This window comes from Martes martes (assembly GCF_963455335.1).
Source record: "Martes martes genome assembly, chromosome: 11".
In the NCBI taxonomy this organism is placed as follows: domain Eukaryota; kingdom Metazoa; phylum Chordata; class Mammalia; order Carnivora; family Mustelidae; genus Martes; species Martes martes.
The window spans coordinates 99,974,011-99,993,436 of record NC_137899.1 but is presented as its reverse complement, the minus strand read 5'-3'; the positions used below and the strand labels follow the sequence as shown (position 1 = coordinate 99,993,436).

General features: G+C 39.3%; 1 protein-coding gene across 1 annotated transcript in view; it reads right to left on the bottom strand.

The window, feature by feature from the left end:
• CNTNAP2 (contactin associated protein 2) overlaps window positions 1-19,426 on the bottom strand; it is a gene marked incomplete at both ends in the record, with an annotated part of 1,866,690 nt that overhangs the window by 983,255 nt on the left and 864,009 nt on the right.

The following is a 19,426-nucleotide window of genomic DNA, read 5'->3' as shown; positions in this document are numbered from 1 at the left end:
TAGGTAATTTTATTGAAGACATGAAATTATATAAACTTTTTAAAAATTTTAACAATTTTGTCACCACTCTCAGAAACAGGTGATGGTGGGGAGGGGGTTGCTGGATTAGTTTCATAACTGCTACTTATTCACACCAGAAATGGAAAATGACACGAATCTTACTCATTATGCACTACTGTTTGGTAAGTTCCAAATCCATGGAATGGCTCAAAAATGAACTGTAATTATTCAGAGCTGATTTTGAGTACAAATGGAAACCTAGTTATCATAATTAGACCTTTGTCATTAAAAATATTTTAAAATATCTGTTTCTTTTAGCTTCTAATTTTAAATAATTGAAAACCTTGTCAAACTGGAGAGCTCAAATTACTTTAGAATTACAAGCCTGAATGAAGCTTGCCTCTCAGTTTGGAGCAAGGTCTTGCTGAAGAATTTCACACTGACACTGGAAAAAAATTACAGCAAGTTTAAAGCCTGCTGGAGAAATATTTTCTCGTCTCAGGTCCTAGTTCTCTGGACCCTGTTTACTTCCATTGCCATAGAGAATACTATGGTCCCCAGCCCCCAGGTCATAAGGGCATGCCACCTACGGGAGCCTCATGGACATGCAGAGCTCCCACGGCTGCACCCACTCTTTCTGTGTACTACCTGCCGTTACAAGTTCTGTGTACTACCTGCCATTACAAGTTCTGTTAATGTTTATTTAATTTGAGAATTGTTGCATTCGAAAATGTTCGGAAAGAGAAATATAACTTTGCACTTTAAGTTTTCATTCTTATAGTCAGTTCTTTACTGTCCATAAAAAGACCTTCTTAATCAACAAAATTCTGTTCTCCAAGACTAAATCACAGTGGTTTATTTTACTATGGCGGGGGGGGGGGAACAACCATTAAATTTAGGCTTCTGCTAACACTGCAAAGCCAATTAGACTCTAGCTTAATCATCTACACTGTCACAGCCGAATTCCAATTGCAATATTTTTATCATCTGTGATGAGAGGTAAGAGAGAAAAAAAGTGGAATCTGATTATAACATCCCAGGTTGAATTTATAATCTAGCAGTTGGTAGAAATTACTTTTTGTCTTGAAAAGCGCATAAACGAAAAGTCAGGAGGAAGGAGTAAATTCTGAACTCCAGAAAGTAATTTTGCAGTCAATTTCATGTCAGTGACAGTTGAATAATAGACACATCATTGTTTTATACACCTTCAATATATATTAATTGACATAAAATATTCCCCATTCATCTCTCAGGAAGTAAATGTTCCCTGAGCTTAGGCAGAGGAAAGAATCCACCCCTCCCGTACCATCTCCTAAATCAAAATCTACAATCTGTTCCAGGTACAGAGTAGTACAAATGTTGGTGTCTCTCTCCCTCACTTTTAGGGCAATGGAAAAAGTAAGAGAAAGGATGGGTATGGTTCATTTCTTCAGAGAGTCCTAGAATATTAGCAAAAACATAAAGGAATGCAATTAGTGCGGACTAAAACTCATCTTAAAAATGTTAAGTGGGGGAGGAGTCAAGATGGCGGAGAAGTAGCAGGCTGAGACGACATCGGGTAGCAGGAGATCAGCTAGATAGCTTATCTAACCATTGTGAACACCTATAAATCCAACGGGAAATCGAAGAGAAGAAGAGCAACAATCCCAGAAACAGAAAATCGATCACTTTCTGAAAGGTAGGACCTGCGGAGAAGTGAATCCAAAGCGACGGGAAGATAGACCCGGGGGGAGGGGCCGGCACCCGGCAAGCGGCGGAGCGACGGAGCACAAAATCGGGACTTTTAAAAGTCGGCTCCACTGGGAGACATCGCTCCAGAGGCTAAACTGGGGGAAACCCAGGCGGGGTCAGCATAACCCCAGGACCCGCGGGGTCACAGAAGGACTGGGGGTGTCTGAGTGCCGCAGAGCTCGCAGGTATTAGAGCGGGGAAGCCGGCTACAGCGACAAAGCCGAGGAGTGAGCTCTAAGCCCAGGGTTACCTTGTGCCGGGCGCAGGCTGGGTGGGCTCGGAGCGCGGCCGGAGGCCACGGAGACAAAAGCGACCCGGCGCTTTTCTCCAGCTCCAACAATTGACTGCTTTCCTCGAGGCGCGACCGCAAGCCAGGGAGGCGGGGCTGTTGGGCGCTTTGCTCTGAGAGCGCACTGAGGAGCGGAACCCCAAGCTCTCGGCTCCTCCGGGCCAGAGACTGGGAGGCCGCCATCTTCATTCCCGTCCTCCGGACTCTACGGAAAGCGCTCAGGGAACAAAAGCTCCCGAAAGCAAACCCGAGCGGATTCCTTAGCCCGGCCCCTGGCAAGGGCGGTGCAATTCCGCCTGCGGCAAAGACACTTGAGAATCACTACAACAGGCCCCTCCCCCAGAAGATCAACAAGAAACCATCCAAAACCAACTTCAGTCACCAAGAACAGCGGAATTCCACAGCAGGAGAAAGCAAATCCTACCTGGACAAAATGACAAGGCGGAAAAACTCACCTCAAAAAAAAGAACAAGAGGCCGTACCGAAGGCTGGAGACCTAATCAATACAGACATAGGTAGCATGACAGATCTAGAGTTCAGAATGACAATTCTCAAGGTTCTAGCCGGGCTCGAAAAAGGCATAGAAGATATTAGAGAAACCCTCTCCGGAGAGATAAAAGCCCTTTCTGGAGAAATAAAAGAACTAAAATCTAACCAAGTTGAAATCAAAAAAGCTATTCATGAGGTGCAATCAAAAATGGAAGCTCTCACTGCCAGGATAAATGAGGCAGAAGAAAGAATTAGTGACATAGAAGACCAAATGACAGAGAATAAAGAAGCTGAGCAAAAGAGAGACAAACAACTACTGGAACACGAGGAGAGGATTCGAGAGATAAGTGACACCATAAGACGACACAACATTAGAATAATGGGGATTCCAGAAGAAGAAGAAAGAGAGAGGGGAGCAGAAGGTATATTGGAGACAATTATTGGAGAGAATTTCCCTAATATGGCAAAGGGAACAAACATCAAAATCCAGGAGATGCTAAGAACGCCCCTCAAAATCAATAAAAATAGGTCCACACCTCGTCACCTGATAGTAAAATTTACAAGTCTTAGCGACAAAGAGAAAATCCTGAAAGCAGCCCGGGAAAAGAAGTCTGTAACATACAAGGGTAAAAACATTAGATTGGCAGCGGACCTATCCACAGAGACCTGGCAGGCCAGAAAGAACTGGCATGATATATTCAGAGCACTAAACGAGAAAAACATGCAGCCAAGAATACTATATCCGGCTAGGCTATCATTGAAAATAGAAGGAGAGATAAAGAGCTTCCAGGACAAACAAAAGCTGAAAGAATTTGCAAACACCAAACCAGCTCTACAGGAAATATTGAAAGGGGTCCTCTAAGCAAAGAGAGACCCTAAAAGTAGTAGATCAGAAAGAAACAGAAACAATATACAGTAACAATCATCTTACAGGCAATACAATGGCACTAAATTCATATCTCTCAATAGTTACCCTGAATGTTAATGGGCTAAATGCCCCAATCAAAAGACACAGGGTATCAGAATGGATAAAAAAACAAAACCCATCCATATGCTGCCTACAAGAAACTCATTTTAGACCCGAAGACACCTCCAGATTTAAAGTGAGGGGGTGGAAAACAATGTACCATGCTAATGGACATCAGAAGAAAGCTGGGGTGGCAATCCTTATATCAGATCAATTAGATTTTAAGCCAAAGACTATAATAAGAGATGAGGAAGGACACTATATCATACTCAAAGGGTCTGTCCAACAAGAAGATCTAACAATCTTAAATATCTATGCCCCTAACATGGGAGCAGCCAACTATATAAACCAATTAATAACAAAATCAAAGAAATACATCGACAGTAATACAATAATAGCAGGGGACTTTAACACTCCCCTCACTGAAATGGACAGATCATCTAAGCAAAAGATCAACAAGGAAATAAAGGCCTTAAATGACACACTGGACCAGATGGACATCACAGATATATTCAGAACATTCCATCCCAAAGCAACAGAATATACATTCTTCTCTAGTGCACATGGAACATTCTCCAGAATAGACCACATCCTGGGTCATAAATCAGGTCTCAATCGGTACCAAAAGATCGAGATCATTCCCTGCATATTTTCAGACCACAATGCTCTGAAGCTCGAACTCAATCACAAGAGGAAATTTGGAAAGAACGCAAATACATGGAGACTAAACAGCATCCTTCTAAAAAATGAATGGGTCAACCAGGAAATTAAAGAAGAATTGAAAAAATTCATGGAAACAAATGATAATGAAAACACAACAGTTCAAAATCTGTGGGACACAACAAAGGCAGTCCTGAGAGGAAAATATATAGCAGTGCAAGCCTTTCTCAAGAAACAAGAAAGGTCTCAAATACACAACCTAACCCTACACCTAAAGGAGCTGGAGAGAGAACAACAAAGAAAGCCTAAACCCAGCAGGAGAAGAGAAATCATAAAGATCAGAGCAGAAATCAATGAAATAGAAACTAAAAAAACAATAGAACAAATCAACAAAACTAGGAGCTGGTTCTTTGAAAGAATTAATAAGATTGATAAGCCCCTGGCCAGACTTATCCAAAAGAAAAGAGAAAGGACGCAAATAAATAAAATCATGAATGAAAGAGGAGAGATCACAACAAACACCAAAGAAATACAAACAATTATAAGAACATACTACGAGCAACTCTATGGCAACAAATTTGACAACCTGGAAGAAATGGATACATTTCTAGAGATGTATAAACTACCACAACTGAACCAGGAAGAAATAGATAACCTGAACAGACCCATAACCAGTAAGGAGATTGAAACAGTCATCAAAAATCTCCAAACAAACAAAAGTCCAGGACCAGACGGCTTCCCAGGGGAATTCTACCAAACATTTAAAGAAGAATTAATTCCTATTCTCCTGAAACTGTTCCAAAAAATAGAAATGGAAGGAAAACTTCCAAACTCATTCTATGAGGCCAGCATCACCTTGATCCCAAAACCAGACAAGGATCCCACCAAAAAAGAGAATTACAGACCAATATCCTTGATGAACACAGATGCGAAAATTCTCACCAAAATACTGGCCAATAGGATCCAACAGTACATTAAAAGGATTATTCACCACGACCAAGTGGGATTTATTCCAGGGCTGCAAGGTTGGTTCAACATCCGCAAATCCATCAATGTGATACAATACATTAATAAAAGAAAGAGTAAGAACCATATGATACTCTCAATAGATGCTGAAAAAGCGTTTGACAAAGTGCAGCATCCCTTCCTGATTAAAACTCTTCAAAGTGTAGGGATAGAAGGCACATACCTCAACATTATCAAAGCCATCTATGAAAAACCCACCGCAAATATCATTCTCAATGGAGAAAAACTGAAAGCTTTTCCGCTAAGGTCAGGAACACGGCAGGGATGTCCGTTATCACCACTGCTGTTCAATATAGTACTAGAAGTCCTAGCCTCAGCAATCAGACAACAAAAAGAAATTAAAGGCATCCAAATCGGCAAAGAAGAAGTCAAACTATCACTCTTTGCAGATGATATGATACTATATGTGGAAAACCCAAAAGGCTCCACTCCAAAACTGCTAGAACTTATACAGGAATTCAGTAAAGTGTCAGGATATAAAGTCAATGCACAGAAATCAGTCGCATTTCTTTACACTAACAACAAGACAGAAGAAAGAGAAATTGAGGAGTCAGTCCCATTTACAATCGTACCCAAAACCATAAGATACCTAGGAATAAATCTAACCAAAGAGGCAAAGAATCTATACTCAGAAAACTATAAAGTACTCATGAAAGAAATTGAGGAAGACACAAAGAAATGGAAAAATATTCCATGCTCATGGATTGGAAGAACAAATATTGTGAAAATGTCTATTTTACCTAAAGCAATCTACACATTTAATGCAATCCCTATCAAAATCCCATCCATTTTTTTTAAAGAAATAGAACAAATAATCCTAAAATTTATATGGAACCAGAAAAGACCTCGAATAGCCAAAGGAATATTGAAAAAGAAAGCCAAAGTCGGTGGTATCACAATTCCAGACTTCAAGCTCTATTACAAAGCTGTCATCATCAAGACAGTATGGTACTGGCACAAAAACAGACATATAGACCAATGGAACAGAATAGAGAGCCCAGAAATAGACCCTCAACTCTATGGTCAACTAATCTTCGACAAAGCAGGAAAGAATATCCAATGGAAAAAAGACAGTCTCTTCAACAAATGGTGCTGGGAAAATTGGACAGCCACATGCAGAAAAATGAAATTGGACTATTTCCTTACACCACACACGAAAATAGACTCAAAGTGGATGAAGGACCTCAATGTGCGAAAGGAATCTATCAAAATCCTTGAGGAGAATGCAGGCAGCAACCTCTTTGACCTCCACCGCAGCAACTTCTTCCTAGGAACATCGCCAAAGGCGACAGAAGCAAGGGCAAAAATGAACTATTGGGATTTCATCAAGATCAAAAGCTTTTGCACAGCAAAGGAAACAGTTAACAAAACCAAAAGACAACTGACAGAATGGGAGAAGATATTTGCAAACGACATATCAGATAAAGGGCTCGTATCCAGAATCTATAAAGAGCTTATCAAACTCAATACCCAAAGAACAAATAATCCAGTCAAGAAATGGGCAGAGGACATGAACAGACATTTCTGCAAGGAAGACATCCAGATGGCCAACAGACACATGAAAAAATGCTCCACATCACTCGGCATCAGGGAAATACAAATCAAAACCACAATGAGATACCACCTCACACCAGTCAGAATGGCTAAAATTAACAAGTCAAGAAATGACAGATGCTGGCGAGGATGCGGAGAGAGGGGAACCCTCCTACACTGTTGGTGGGAATGCAAGCTGGTGCAACCACTCTGGAAAACAGTGTGGAGGTTCCTCAAAAAACTGAAAATAGAGCTACCCTACGACCCAGCAATTGCACTCCTGGGTATATATCCTAAAGATACAAACGTGGTGCTCCGAAGGGGCACGTGCACCCGAATGTTTATAGCAGCAATGTCCACAATAGCCAAACTGTGGAAAGCGCCTAGATGTCCATCAACAGATGAATGGATAAAGAAGATGTGGTATATATACACAATGGAATACTATGCAGCCATCAAAAGACATGAAATCTTGCCATTTGCGACGACGTGGATGGAACTAGAGGGTATCATGCTTAGCGAAATAAGTCAATCGGAGAAATATAACTATCATATGATCTCTTTGATATGAGGAAGTGGAGATGCAAGGTGGGGGGGTTTGGGGGGAGGTAGGAAAAGAAAAAATGAAAAGATGGGATTGGGAGGGAGACAAACCATAAAAGACTCAATCTCAAGAAACAGACTGAGGGTTGCGGGGGGGAAGGGGGATGGGAGAGGGTGGTGGGGAAATGGACATTGGGGAGGGTATGTGCTATGATGAGTGCTGTGAAATGTGTAAACCAGACGATTCACAGACCTGTACCCCTGGGGATAAAAATACATTATATGTTTATTAAAATAAAAAAAATTTAAAAAAAAAAAAATGTTAAGTGGTCAGTGGTCAAGTTGAGAAACTGAAAAAATGTTCTGCAAGCCACATCTCTCTTATTTTGAAATCGAAGTTGCTCTTCTATGGCTGGATTAAAGCTTGCATAATAACAGCATGCAGATGTGAGCTCACAGTTGTCTTTGACATCACAAAATTCCTAGAAATAATCTGTGATATAAAATTCATATAGAAATACATACCATAAACTTTAAAGAGAGTCTGGGGTATTGTTAAATCTATCAGAATTTAATTCTATTTCCTACAAGAATATATTTAAATTTCATTTGACATCTAATAATATGTTGTGCTTATTTTGGGACAAGCCACCTTTTTTCCCCCTATTACCCTGATTGCTTATCACTCCCTAGAATTAAGTTTTCTATGCAGTGATTAAATATGTATGGTTGAACTGCTTAAGCAATCTTAGCAACAACAATGGCTAGTCAAAGTGTGAATGCAAAATCACAGTGCTTCCACAATTTTGTTTCTAACAATAACTCAAAGAGTTGGTAATGTGCCCAGTTCATTAAAACATCAAAGGAGAGAAGGCTTTTTTGCTTTTCTTTTTAATTTCAATGTTAGTCTTTATTTTCTGATTTTACAGAAGAAATTTTGGAGAGGAGGGTTCACCATCTAAAGATTTTAATATTTAAAACAATACCTTTGCTATATTTTTACTACAAATTTAATATATATTTACTATTGAAAGGAAATTAAATAATACTGAAACAGAGAATGTATAAAGTGAACCCCAAACCCAGAAGATCACCAATATGATCAATATGGAGGGAAGGTGGTGCATAGATTTCTAGATGTTACACATTTGTTTATTTATCCACTTGCCTCCCTATTTAATGTATGGTATTACCCATACCTTACTATATAAAGATACATGCATAGATGTGTGTGTACATGTGTATGTGGGGGTGTGTGGGGGTGTGTATGGGGGCAGTAGAGACACAGAAACGAGAATGTCATTTCCTTGGTTATGGTTCAAAATGTTCACTGATAAGCAGCTTGAGTTTTGGGTAATATAATATTTATAAATATTAGTTGGGAAATTGTATTATTTTAGCTAATTAATATGTTTTACTGGCCTTCATGCACCAAGGCACTTATATAAAGTAAGATATATATAATCTGAAATGGTAATTTATCCTACTTACTTGAAAAAACGAAAAACGTAGGGGCACCTGGGTGGCTCAGTCGGTTAAGCATCTGACTCACGGTTTTGGCTTGGGTCACAATCTCAGGGTCCTGAGATTTAGCCCCGCACGGGGCTCCATGCTTGGCCTGAATTGGCTTGAGATTCTCTCCCCCGCTTCTCTCTCCCTCCCACTCTGCTCTGGAAGTAAAGTTCAAAAATACTATGAAAAGTGGAATTTACTTAGTTTTGTAAATGTTGCATAAATGTAAATCTATTTTTTCTAAGTCAGAGGCCAATATTTTGAATATACTGATCATTCTTTACAAAACAGTATGCCTGCCATCTTTACTCTCTTTCCATTCACTTCTATTCTTGACAGCATTTTCCCTACCTAATTCATTCGTGTGCTTATACATTTACAGCATGATATACGCTCTCCTCCTTTGAAAATGTATGCATCAGAGACTCTCTGTTCCTCCACCCTCCACCCCGATGCCCAATACCTAGTGCCTCAGAAACAGCTGATACTCACTCAGTATGTGTTGTGAGATCATTATATGTCGTCATTCCTATTTCAATAAATTGGATCACAGTATTATAGGCACTACTGTTTTATACTTTTTCATTAGAAATAAGAATCACTAGATTGCAAGAAATTTCAGGAATCATTCTGATCCTTCTTGGTGCTATAATTAATTATATATCCAAGGTTTCAACTGTCAGAGAAAAAGAATGGCAATATTAGGCTACTTTTTGTGGTTGGGGGGTAGAATTCACTTCATTATTATTAATTGCCTCAGTATTATTCAACCGACAGACATTAACTCTGGAGGAACATGATCTATCTCATCTCATCTGCACACTGCTTTGATCTGATTAATTTCTTTCTTCTAACTCACTGCCTTTTCTTTCAATGTATCTGTGGTTTAAACCTAAATAAATAGTTAAAATAGATCCCAGAATGTCAATAACAGCTAATTTAGAGTAATAGCAGCAAATGAGCCTTCTCCAAATCCCTCAAAAAATTATCTAGATATACACTGTGAAAAGTCACTTCCATTCCGGGAAAATAGAAAACAAAACCAAAAATCTTCAAGGCTCCTTCATGAAGGGCAGCATCTCACAGTTTGTGCATTATTTCTCCTTAAAATGTGCTGCTTCGCCCTTAGGTACTTGGGTATTCCACTCATGGTGGAATGACAACAACATCAGCATGGAGTCTGGTGTTATTTTTCCATAAAACTGGACTCCAGTATCTAAGTGCCTAGAAGATCCACATGGAACTTCCACAGGAAAATCTCTTTGTGTCCAACATGTAATTCCTTCTCTGGGCCCATGCCCCTGCTCTTGTATCGACTATCCACTCAGGACAGAGATCTGAGGCTTTCTGCAGCATCTCCCTGCCTCACGTGCCCACACTCACTCAGTTCTAAGCCCTGTGAAATAGAGCATGTCTACAGTTTCCAGACAAATGGCTTACTTTATATGCACGACCACCAGGCTACCATCACCTCACACAGTATCTACTGTACTAACACCGCTAGTGGACAATTCCCATCCTCCAGCATAATTTAAATTAAATCTATCCTCCACGAAGATGCTAAAAATATCTTTCTGAAATAAACGTTGTCGCCAAAAAACTCTTCAGCATAGCCTGCAAAACCCTGCCTTCTTCCACAGCTCACATTTTAATGCCATTTTTCTCTTTATGTGCTAACTGTGGTAAACTGACTGGATCTCTTGCTCATAATCTAGTACCTTCCCTCATGCTGTGCTCTCTTCTTTCAACAAACAGCTGTGTGTGTGTGTGTGCGCGCGCGCGCGCGTGTGTGTGTAATCTAGTTTAAGTTTAGGTATCCTCCAAGTTTCAGATAATTCTCCCCTACTAGAAAAGCTTTCTTTGTATGAACTAGCCCTTGCCGACCATCCCATGGCACCCTTGCACACTTTTATCCTATCACTTCTCATCTTATGTTAAAATGATCTCTTGATGGGTCTCATTTCCTCTGTGGATTTTAAACTTTCCTAAGGTACAGCTTTTGGATTGTTCTACTTTCTTTTTCTGGCACAATAAATACTTCTTAAATTGATCTAAATGTAATTGGTGTTTGAGACAAGGGAAAAGGAGAACTCCACATTCTTATTTTCCTTCAAAACCGTACCTGGTACAATGTAGTTTACCCTCTAAGAGTACAGACTCATGAATGATTTAGTGGCATGTATTTATATAAATATTACAACTGTGGGCCTCTGATGTGAATAAATAGTTTAAAACACGAAATGCTTTTATTATACTCACAGTGGAGTTCTTTCTTTATAAGTCAGAGACTAAAACATCTAACTCTACTACGAATTTAAATACAAAATGTATGTATATTTTTCTTTTAACTGAATAAATTGAAAACACTTTCTTTTTAACAAATTTAATACTGGGGCGCCTGGGTGGCTCAGTGGGTTAAGCCTCTGCCTTCGGCTCAGGTCATGGTCTCAGGGTCCTGGGATCAAGCCCCACATCGCATCGCGCTCTCTGCTCAGTGGGGAGCCTGCTTCCCCGCCCCCCCCGCCTGCCTCTCTGCCTACTTGTGATCTCTCTCTCTCTGTGCATCAAATAAATAAATAAAATCTTTAAAAAAAATTTAATATTACTTGAGATATATATGTTGATATTTTATAATATTTTATAAAGAAGCAAGATGGACTTGCTCTCTGTATTTTTTATTATTGGATTATTTCATGAGAAACTACAATGTGTGATGAATCATGACTCGCTAATCACAAGGTGGGCCCACATGAATAAGACTCAAGGAAATATTAGTAATTTTCTTAAATTATATTATTCAACATCAAAAGACAAAAAACAAAAAACACCAAATCTGAGGTTCTCCCTGCTTCACCCAAAATGGTCATTCTCACTCATAACCCCATACAAATACCACACAGGGCATCAGAAAATCAGACTGATATAATTTTGAGCAGGGTTATAACTCTAATATATCTGATAATGCAGAGATAATAAGCAATTTCTAAAAATTAGCATAAAATCTATTTGTAGGAAATCCATGTGGAAGCTATTTTTATTTTTGTAAATCGAAAAGTCAAACAAATTAGACTTGCCTACTCTGTGATAATATTGCTGTTTACTGAAAATAGCTCTACAGTTTTTGACCATACACAATCTATTTTTCTGCTCAAGAGAATACTATCTAGAATGATAAGTCCTAAGTAAATATTCCACAGATGAAAAAAGGAACCAGACATCAATAAACCCCCCAAATGTATTTTATTACTCCTAACATTTATTCCAGGTATTTTATCATTATTCATTTACACTTACTTCTGTTTCTAGTTCCATTGAAAACACTGTTGTCAGTGTTGGGGCCAAATTTCAATACTACATAAGCTAAAGGAGAGCAATTTGATTTAGGGACTTGTTCTGAGGCACCGCTTTCCTGGTAATTCATTTAACACTGAGGAAAAGATAAATTATCCTTGACCATTTCTTGAAGCTGCCATAGCATGTTTCCACTTTCCCTCTGTAGTAAGTGTGTTTGCCATTGTTTGTCTCGGGGCTCTCACATCTAGGGCTTTGCCCCTTCCAGAGTCAGCCAGTTCCTACAAGCGCACTCTTCACATACAAATCAACCACAGAGCCCAGAACCCAGCCCAGCTATCTCCTCCATCAGGCTCTCACACTCAAGGCCACTATCCATCCGTCCTAATCACATCAGGGTTAAGTAACAGACAACCTGGGAGAGTCCCGGTGCCCCAGAGCCTGCTGCCCTGCCTCACCTATTCCTTCCGGCAGAAGCCACAGGTAAAGCCCTTGCCTCCTGGCTGACCTGGTACTTCCCCTTGTTTTCCCCCACTCCCTGCCCCTCTGGCATTCCTCTTAGGAACTGTAATAAACTCTCTTTTTAATGGCAGTTGTTTCCTGATATGTCAACCTTATAATATCTTAAATTTTAGATCAATATATTGTACTTTAAAGATTTTTTAAATGTATTTATTTGTCAGAGAGAGCGAGAGAGCGAGAGCGAGCACAGGCAGACAGAGTGAGAAGCAGGCTCCCTGCCGAGCAAGGAGCCCGATGTGGGACTCGATCCCAGGACGCTGGGATGACCTGAGCCGAAGGCAGCTGCTTAACCAACTGAGCCACCCAGGCGTCCCAATATATTGTATTTTAAAACACACCCACTGGCCTTACTATACTTCAGATACAATATATTCTAAAACACGCTCTGCAGAAAATTCCCTTACTGTATCTTAAAGAGAGAGAGAGAGAGAGAGAAAGGAAAAATTAAACTTTTGCCTGAGCAAGAAAAAAAAATTTAGAAATGTTGGCTACATATGCAAATGCACCTTGACGTACATTTAGAAACCATTATCAAATGTCTGCTATCAACTAGCATCCTCTGAAATAAGGTCTACACCCATAACATTGTGCCAGGAATGTGGGGCCACTGAAGTAAAGGGATGAAGTTTTAAGAAAAGCTAATAGGTACACTCTCCAGGCAAAACAGACGTAAGATGGAAAAAGGAATCCAGACAGTTGAGGGAAAGTATATTTGACTGTTTTACAGAGCTCAGTAGTTCTGTGTGTCTTTAATATATAAGGGTCACGGATCATGGGCAGGGTTAGAATTGGTACGTGAAGGACTTAACGCTCCATGTAGAAGTCAGGAGTCTTTGTGAGTAACAACGGCATCTTTAGGGGAAGGTGCATGTTCAGAACTGTATCTTAGAAAGTTATCTCCTGTGTTGATATCAGAGAGTGGGAAGGATAGAAGATAGGAAGGACCTTTCCCTGGAGAAGCTGATGGTGTCATAGTGTCGGCAAAGTTTCTACCCAGCCATCACTCAGAAGGTAACTTTCATTAAAGAATGCAAAGCTTTTTAATGATGCACTATTGCTACCCAGAATTTTCAAATGGTTAAGGCTTCCTTAGTGATTGGAGATTTTCAGATAAATACTTATAGGCCAAGTTTTCTCTATGGTATGACAAAATCCATGTGGATTTTTAATGGAATTAAAACTACTTTAAAAACAAAATCTCAAAAATTCCTCTTTGAAATATGAATATTTAAATTCAATTATCTGCACATTAATTTTTAGAAAGAATCTGAGAGGTATATCAATTCTTTAGCTATCCCACATTTAATATTCTATCTCATTCAAACCCAAACCTTAAAAAAATAACATTATTCTCAAAATGTAAAATCAATATTTTTCCAAACAGTATATACTTCCCCAGCAGCCTCTACAAAGTTCCCTGGACACCTGGCAATGTAGACTAAGTGACTAATAAAGGTGGTCATTTTTATTTACTTACTTTCTATACTTCCCTGAAAGGCAAATGAGTTGGTCCAAATGATTTGCACTCACTTGCAAGGGACAGGTCATATGCTAAGTATGTTTTAAGTTTATGCATAAGATGTAGAATATTGCAGCTTTGCTTTATTTCTGGTTTGATTTCTCATACCTTTGGGTGACTCTTTTACATCAACCATAAAATAGATTAATAAAGTCCAGAATATACACATGTTGTGACATAATGTGTTCTCTCCTCTCCACTGGAGCAGCTGGGGCCTGTCTGGGAAAACACTGAACAGTACTCTGTGGCCCGGTCATCAGCACACCTCAGTGACTGGGGCACTGGAGGGAATCTGATTCACTGTGAATTTGGGTGCTGTCCATTATTACTTCATGACACCCGCGTGCCTACTGAGTCCCTGGTGAGCAAGCCGAATTAATTCACTTCTAGAAAGGAGCAATGCTCCTACCACTTGTGCAGAAAACCACCCATGACAGTGTTGGCGGCGGCGGCGGGGGGGTGGGGAAGAAGCACCTGAAATGGGAAGTCATAACTTCAGTGCTCAGAGGGGACAGGCAGTCCACGCAAACTGGTGTGGCTGGCTCGATATAAAAAACCACTGATCTTTCACTTTTTCACTTTTGATAGAGTTATGAGCATAACAGAGAAAATATGTCCCTGATTTAATAAACAACAACAACAAGGAAAAGATGCTAAATTAATGGCTTTAAAATTTGGTCTTGATGGCTGAGAAGCAACAGGGAGGGCTTGGGATACATTATGTGAGAGGTGATCTCCATCCACCCGAAGCAAACTGAAGCTATGCAGCAACTCCGCCAGTATCCAAATGTTATGTTCAGTTTTCCAGAAAGGTCAGAAATCTAACACTCTAATAAACCTCTCTGTTTTTAAATGTTGAACAGCTGATTTGGGGTCATATTAAGCAGAGGCTGCTAGCTAGTGCCTCACAAATATTTTTTATTTGGCTGCACTTCTCTTTAAACTTGAATATTATCAAAATAGAAGACTAAATGGATCATATCACTCTGAAAATTTCATTTCCCATGATATAATTTATCTGTGAATTACTGCAGTATGTATCAACAAGCAATTTTATTGCTTAAAAGGCAAATTCTTTAGGGTGCCTGGGTGGCTCAATTGGTTGAGCGACTGCCTTCGGCTCACGATCCCGGACTTCCAGGATCGAGTCCCGCATCGGGCTCCCAGCTCTTTGGGGAGTCTGCTTCTCCCTCTGACCTTCTCCTCTCTCATGCTCTCTCTCACTCATTCTCTATCAAATAAATAAATAAAATTTTTTAAAAAACGCAAATTCTTTAGAAAACTAGTAGGCTAGTGCTAAACAAAGAAAGAGTGAATGGTTAAAAAAGAACATTTTAATGGTTATCATAGGATACAAAGATATACTACTCTACACTATCATACTAAACATAAAAAAGGAAGGAAGGGAGAAAGGGAGGGAGAGAGAAAGGAAGGGAGGAAGAGCAGCAGGAAAAAAAAGCAACAAAAAATCACCATTATCCTGAGCTTCATTCATTGAGATTTTGGAAAGAAAACTTTACATTTTTTCAAGTATTACCAATTAACAAGTTCTGCTGACCCTTCATGACTGGCAGATGCTGTATGTGCAAATTTCCTACTCACTAAAATTGAGGTGCATCCCCACTCATGGGGACATGGACATGTGAAGAGGGGCCAAAAAATTGAGTTACCTGATGCTCACATTACCAGCTCAGGTCAAATAAGACAATGCTCTAGGTTCTTGTTTCAGTTTTCATACCAAAAAACAAATCAAACAAACAAAAAAAGTGTCCCTTTCACAAATTAGTGCCGTGTGTTTTGCATTTTGTTGTTCTGGAGATGATTCAGCTTTCTAAATTGTCTCTCTCCCAAGATGTTTTGTGCAGTGCTTCCAGGCTGTGAGAAAGTCATGATGTGCCTTATGAAGAAAATGCATGTGTTCGATAAACTGTGCTCAGGCTTGAGATGTAGTGCTGTTGACTGTGAGTTCAGTGTTAATGATTCCACTAGATATACTACAAGAGATGCCTTTAAATATAAGCACAAATAAAGCAAGATTATGTATTGATTGGTTCTAAAAATGTAGTGACCAGAGGCTCATAGGAACCCAACCTGCATTTCTCCTGGGAGCAATGGTTCACTATTTCCTAATTTGGCCTTCATGGCCCCTATATGTATAAGATACAACTACTGTGGATAAGGACAACTGACTGCATTTACACTGCATTCATTCCTTTAAATAGAAAAATAAAGATCCATTTTAAAATACCAACTGTAAATATTTATGCCCCCGACATGGGAACAGCCAACTATATAAGCCAACTGTTAATCAAGATAAAGAGTCATATTGATATGAATACATTAATAGTAGGGAATCTTAACATATCACTCTCAGTAATAGACAGGTCATCCAAGCAGAAAATCAATAAAGAACCAAGAGCACTAAATGACACATTGGACCAAATGGACCTCACAGATATGCAGAGGTGCTGCTGTCATATCTATGAAGTCTCTTCAATAGATGGTGCTTGGAAAATTGGAGACAGCTATGTAAAGAAGAATGAAACTTGACCATTCTCTTAAACCACACACAAAGATAAACTCAAAATGGATAAAAGACCTCAACGTGAGGCAGGAATCTATCAAAATCCTAGAGGAGAACATAATCAGTAACGTCTCTGACATCGGCCACAGCAACTTCTTTGAAGACATGTCCCCAAAGGCAAAGGAAACAAAAGCAAAAATGAACTTTTGGGACTTCTTCAAGATCAAAAGCTTCTGCACAGCAAAGGAAACAGTCAACAAAACAAAGAGGCAACCCACGGATTAGGAGAAAATACTCGCAAATGACACTACAGACAAAGGGCTGTTATCCAAGATCTATAAAGAACTCCTCAAACTCAACACACACAAAACAGATAATCATGTCAAAAAATGGGTAGAAAACATGAACAGACACTTCTCCAAAGAAGACATACAAATGGCTAACAGGCACATGAAAAAATGTTCATCATTATTAGCCATCAGGGAAATTCAAATCAAAACCACACAGAGATACCACCATATACCAGTTAGAACGGCCCAAATCAACAAGACAGTAAACAGCAAGTATTGGAGAAGATATGGAGAAAGGGGAACCCCCTTACACTGCTGGTGGGAATGCAAGTTGGTGCAGCCACTTTGAAGAACAGTGTGGAGATTCCTCAAGAAATTAAAAATAGAGCTTCCCTATGACCCTGCAATTGCACTACTGGGTATTTACCCCAAAGATACAGATGGAGTGAAAAGAAGGGCCATCTGTACCCTAATGTTCATAGTAGCGATGGCCACAGTCACCAAACTGTGGAAAGAGTCAAGATGCCCTTCAAAAGAAGAATGGATAAAGAAGATGTGGTCCATATATACAATGGAATATTACTCAGCCATCAGAAAGGATGAATATCTAACTTTTGTATCAACATGGATGAGACTGGAGGAGATTATGCTACGTGAAATAAGTCAAGCAGAGAGAGTCAATTATCATATGGTTTCACTTACTTGTGGAGCATAAGGAATAACATGGAGGACATTAGGAGAAGGAAAGGAAAAGTGAAGGGGGGTAATCAGAAGGGGAGATGAAGCATGGGGAACTGTGGACTCTGAGAAATAAACTGAGGGTTTTGGAAGAGAGGGGGATGGGGGGGATGAGTGAGACTGTTGGGTATTAAGGAGGGCACATATTACATGGAGCACTGGGTGTGGTGCATAAACGATGAATTCTGGAACACTAAAAAAAATACAATTAAATTTTTAAAAATACCACATATATGAAAGTGAAAAAATAATAAATACTTAAATTACCCTTGAAGAAAATGATCAGCAAACTGCAAATCTCTTCACAGATTAGTGTAGTGCTGAATGTTATGATCTGACAAATGTACTCTTTTTTTTGTTCCCACTGTGTGAATATGCATTTAGCACAAGTGACTTACAGAGAACATACAAAGGTAAATCTCTTCATTTTTCACATGCTTGCTGTACCTAAACTCTGTGGTTTACATATCTAATTATTATAATTCACTAAGTACTTTACAAAACAGTAAGGCCTATGTTAGTAGTATACTGATGTTAAAGGGGTTCAGAACAGGCCACCCCAAAATATGCCACTTCAGCCTACTAATTACTTGAGCGGAAGGCACCTGAGAAACAGGAAGACGCAGGAAGGGCTCTTGGCCCCTCCACTCCCCCATCCTAAACACAGGCCACAAAATTTCCCATGAAAAAGATGCCCCCTCTGCACGGGAAAGAAACAGCAACATTCTTACTACCAGAGACTGGGAGCTGACACCAAAATGAATATGAGGTCTTATACAAACAAACCTACTGAATAAGCCTTATTTTCCTTTTTTTTTTTTTTTTTTTTAACGTCAGTTTAATTCTTAGGCCAGCCACAGGCTTCCCCTACATGGTGCAGAATCTCAGATTCCTGGGGAATCACAGAATCCAAACCACAGTCCCATTTACATTTCCTATGAAACAAGGCCCAGAAATTTCTTTTTTATATAGCCATCTGAATATTGCCTGTTTTTTCTGACCTTATAGGAAATAATCTTCTTGACATTTACAGCCTAAAAATACAAATTTTACTGAGTCTATTAGAATAGGAATATTAGTCTGTCTACCCTGTAAACCCTAAATTACTTTAAGGCTATAAATAAACCTGAAGTTGACTTCTTACATTTTAAGATTTTAGATATTCTTTTGTATAATTTATACTTCAAATTTCTCTTCCTAACATAAATCAAGGGTTTCTCTTCAAGAGATCTGGCATTTTCTTTTGAATAAAAGCTTGAGCTATTGAAAATGTTAGAAATCTATTGCTGAAATAGAAGAATTTTGTAACTGTAAGAAGGGAATCACTTTGAATTCTGAAAATATGAGAGCAGACAAATGTCACCAATTCACATTAATTTCAGAAAAGTTTTTCTTGGGGGAGGGGTGCTATTAAGAAAATAACTGAATTTGGAAACAAGACACATTTTGATACAGTGCCTACACATCCTACTTCAAACTTTCTGCATTTGACATTTTTTACAGTTTAGGTCAATCCTAACAATTTATGCACTTCCCAAGGCATGACAGACATAACACTGTTAAAAGTGCTATTTATAGTAGGGCAGTCGAGTTCTTAAAATGTCAATGGTTGAGTTTCTCTTAATTCAGACCTAGAAGCAAAGCACATATCTTCATTCAGGGAGGATAAATGCCATGCTGAGGTAGGAAACTTATTAGAAAATTCAAGAGATGCCAGTCTTTTTATGACCCAAGATATAGTTGCATCAACAGCATAATGACCTTCTCTCTGGTTTCAGAAAAGTGCTGAACC